Source organism: Nestor notabilis, unplaced genomic scaffold, assembly GCF_000696875.1.
Source record: "Nestor notabilis isolate BGI_N333 unplaced genomic scaffold, ASM69687v1 scaffold5348, whole genome shotgun sequence".
NCBI classification, from domain to species: domain Eukaryota; kingdom Metazoa; phylum Chordata; class Aves; order Psittaciformes; family Psittacidae; genus Nestor; species Nestor notabilis.
In genome coordinates this window covers 15875-20750 of record NW_009939511.1, presented here as the reverse complement: position 1 = coordinate 20750, position 4876 = coordinate 15875, and positions in this window count along the sequence as shown.

The following is a 4876-nucleotide window of genomic DNA, read 5'->3' as shown; positions in this document are numbered from 1 at the left end:
CGTTGGTAAAGAGTACCAGCTGGAATCCTGTTTAGTCATGTTAATGTAGCATGATGGCAGCAAGCAGCAGGTTTTACTATTCTGACTGAATTCTGGGATGCCCTTGGGTGAAAAAGAAGAGAAGAAAAGAAGAAAAATAAAATTAAATAAAAAATAAAGAGGAATCAATAATTTATTCTGTAAGTGCCAACTTGTTTGTAAATACAATATAATCCTCCAATTTGACTTTGAAAGTTATGGTAAACAAATGCTATGGAAATGAATGACTATTAAATATGTCAGTGAAGTGCACCATACAAAAGAGAAGAGAATGTGTGTGTGCTCACATATGCACGTACATACACGCAGAGAAACACATACTGGACAAAGGAAAATATCAAAAACAATTAAATGTCCTTCTTATAGGAAGCCATATTGCAGCTAGTGTATTGACTGCTGTTTTGTTTTCTGTCTGCAATGCTCATATAGTGTACAAGGATAAAGAGGGAATTTAAGAACTTAGAGAGGCTGTAGTCAGTTGAATATGTCCTAACTGTGGGAATTTACTTCCCAAATAACATTGCAGTTTAGGATTGTGATTTAGCATCAACCATGTAGCATTGTGGAAAAGGTAACAGGGGAGCTGGAAACAACTCTGACACCTTTGTCTTTGGCTGTATGGATCTGTGAGGTTTCTTCCTTAACTTTTCATTTACAGTTTGCAAATAACCTGGCTTGTTAGTCTAATCTAGGTGATGTCATGTGGGACACATTGGAGTTATTTCTCTTGCATTTTGGGTGCACGTCAAGAATTTTTCCAGAACTCTGTTCTCCCTTGGAATGAGAAAGTAGTCTTCTAAATACAGCGTAATAACCAGTATTTGAAGTAAAGCTTGATGGCAGAGATTAAAAGTTAATAACTGAATCCTGTGCACTGGGAGACTGGATACATATATATATTTTTTCCAACCTCTGACAAGCATACAAGGTGACACTGTTAGACAAGTATATTTAATTGAAGGTTTATACAAGAAATCATACCTATTCAATGTACTTAGATATATTATAGATTGTATATTGAGACAATGTCATTATTAATAGAGTAAAACTTTCCATAGACCAACAGCATCCCACACCAAGCAAGGATTAATATGAATAAGTTGTAGTCAAACATCTCAGCCTATGTGTTTAGGACACTTTTGTTTTGGTTGTAGTGTAACTGTATATACTGAACATGTGCCATACTAGAGAAATACATTTTACCTCAGAAGGGCAGCAGCTTTCACTAGGGATTGGATAAATAACATATGTCATCTTTGTATACTGACTGGTACTTGTGCAGCCTGCTGTATGCTGAGGCAAGAATGCCATTTCATATTAGGACTTAATTCTGCAGAGTGAGAAGATGCAGGGTGCCCACTGAGACATCTGAATAGTCAGGTATTGTAAGACCGTGTCTTACAATAATGCAGGGATTAGTTAAGAACACACTGACTACAGAAGAGGAGACAGCTCACAGCAACCCTGCCTCCCAAGCACCAGATTTTAAAGAGTTTCTTCTATCACATCAGTGATCGCTGAAGTTTCAGTCACTGGTTGTAGGTCATCTCTCCTTGCCCAGGATGATTGCAGTAAGACTTAGTAGGTTGAGATAAATTAAGAGAGGAAAGTGAAATCTTGGAAGTGTATGTCTCAGAGCTTAGCTGTAACTTCTATGGTGGCAGCTTTGGCATTTCTCAGGGCTGAGACAACCCTGTCTCTTACTGCATCACCCTTTATAAGCCTAGGCAGCACATTGATAAAGCTTTCCTACTTCGCAGTTCATTAGCAACACTGATAAATAGCGTATACCCCAACACACCATTGTATTAAAGGGACTTTAATTAAGGAACTGAACAAGTCATCGCCTTTCTGCTCTCCTAATTCTAATTTCATGATACATATTATGAAATGCAAAGAGAAAACATGCAGAGCCTGAACATCTTTTCACTCTGTCCTACAAGTTTTCAGTAGTAGAAATGGTTTTAATACAACTTCTATGGTTTGAGGATCTTGAAGGATTGATGAACTCATATATACTATTTTATTCAGTCCTATTTTTCACATACCTTGTAACATTGTGCTGGATATGTGAGATTTGTCTCTAGGGTTTGCATAAGTGCTGTATTTGAATGTATGTTATATATGCCCACACTTATGGCTAGCAGAATATTATATTGTCATCAATCTGATTTTTAAATCCTTACCAGATAGAACTCTAACACTGGTAGAAATTTTGTCCTTGTAAGGGCTTCAGGATTTAGTCAGTATCCCATATGTATGCAAACCATGACACAGTGATGATCAAAATCTTAATGGATGCTTTTAGATACATGGGCCAAACCTTTGTGCAGACCACTACAACGCTGACTTTGGAGTACATGAGCTGTCTGGTCAGAAAATACAAATGCCTTTTACATCCCCACAGAACATCTTTGTAGGAAAGTGTATCTACTCAACTGTATGAAGCTTAAAATTTGTTTTGAAGCTTATAAATTATTTTTTTTTTGCAAATCTTTAATTTATTCACTTAGCTGTAATTTATGTAATGTTTTCTGATGCCTGATTTCAACTTCAAGTTAATGAGTATTAATATATTCTTTCCACAAAGTGAAAGTAGGATATATTATAATTTTGTGTAACTGGGACCTCTCTTTCACCAAGAACAAAACCTACTCTTTCAACAAGATCCTCACTGTTAAAAAATTGGGCTACAGATCTTCTTGGCTGCAGCTTTTATTTCACTAAAGCAAATTCTATCAGTGGTAACTGCAGTTGTGACATTGGTAAGAATATGAAAATTGGTAAGAAAAATAATCCTTTATATTCTCTCAGTGTTCTTTGAAGGAATTTCTCTTTTACACATCAGGGTACGTAGAGGATTTTCACCTTTCCCTTGCTTCTTGTAGAAAATCTTTATAGATAGGTCAATTTTTAATAGATTAAATTTGGACTGAATTTTTTTTCCAGTCTTTATTGTCACAGGAATCAGTGTCTAATTTTTATAGCAGAATTGAAATGCTAAAAATGGAAATCAAATGCTTGGGAAGAATTCTTCCTAATTTCTTACCTTTGTTGTGTATTGGGTAGAATAAACCTTGTTGTAATTATGCATGCCAATATCCATAGAAAAAAACATCCTGCAATGTGAGCAACTTAGTGGAAAAACTGGATACACCTGTCCAAGCAACTAAGTGGGGAAAAAAAAAAGGGTGAGGGGTGAGGGGAAGAGAAAAAAAAAAAAGTGTAAAATCGATAGTTTTGGGCCTTTGACAAGATCTAAAAATAACCCCTTACATGGTGTCTCTTCCATGAAGCAAATGTTTAAAAATACATGGAAAAATTGTGGAAACTTTCATGTCCAAAGCCTTTCTTCTGTAATCAGAGATGTCAATAGTCTCTTGGCTCTATAAAGGCAGGTAATCAGTCCCACTATGCTCCAATATATACACAGGGTCCCAATACTTACAGGTTGTAAAATAGTTTAAGATGTCTTTACAGAAATGTAAATTTATTGCATAGCATATTTAAAAAGATGTTTTGCACTCTATAAACATGCTATGCCTAAACACAAAAGATATTTGTAGAGACATACATAAACTAAACGTGGAATTAAGGAAAATAGGAGTAGAAGGGACCTCAGGAGGTCATTCATGTGTGAAGAAGCAGATTTGCTTCAGTGTCTTTCTGAAAGAATTGTTTTAGCTCAGTACCTTGCATGGAATGCTCTTTGTATTATTTAATTTTTGTATTATTTAATTAGCAAAGTATAAGCACATCTGACAAAATTGTGACCTGACAGTATTTTGTTCATGCCTTTTGTTATTTACCTGTTTTGTTTGGGAAATTCAAAAGTTTATCAGGTGTCATAAGAACTACCCTTTAGAATTACCTGGGAAAAAGTTTGCAATAAGCTTTGGTCGTGTCCTTGTTATTATATTGTTTCTGTTGTTATCAGTGTATGTATTCATCTAGATTTTTGAAGAAGTCATGTTTGAAAGCATGGAACAAAAATTCAAAATCAGGCTTCAGGATTCTTTTTAAGAATATTTTAAAATAGAATTGGGGGGATGTGCTGAGTTTGGTTTTGCTAATCTTTACTTGCCTATGGGGAATGTCCCGCTAAGCTATCAACAGCATTGGGTGCCAGGACAAATTTGGAAGACAAATGTCAATGTGAAAGGCAAGAGCAAATGTCTCAAAGGATTGTATTGAAAAATCACTTAATCACATGGCTAACTGTATCACGTCCTTCTGAAGAAAGGCAATTTACAAGTAGCTTATGAACCTGTATTTGTGGTGTTGAGAACAGTACTTTTGTCTCCCATTTCTCAGGTAGCAAAAACAGAAACACAGCCAGTTAGAGACATTAAAATCTCAATGGAAGACATTCACATTGTGTTTATATATATATATGCCAAACAAAATGACACTTCGATCACTCAGTCTGATTTGAACTGCAGGACGAAATAATGTCTCCCTATTTTGTGTAAGAAGAAGATCTGGTTCTTCAGTGATGCCTGGTTTCTTTAGAAATTTACCTGAACATTTTACTATGAGAATTTTACAAACCAGGGGTGATCTCCTTTCCTGTGGAGTTAAATCTGAATGTATATTTTACCACTTTTGCTGAGGAAATAGTAAACAGGGAGTTTTTCCCTTAAATGAAATGCTTTTCTTCCCTGTATAATTGATGGAAAAAAGTAGGTTAGTCTGAAGACTCCTGAAATGAAATATTGGCTGCATTCTGAAGTTGGTCAGGAAGGATCACCATTTGAGGGCCTTGAAAGATATTTATTGTGTAGTAACCATAAAAAAGGAACATCAGCATTTTGCTTAGAGGCATGCTTAAGTGACC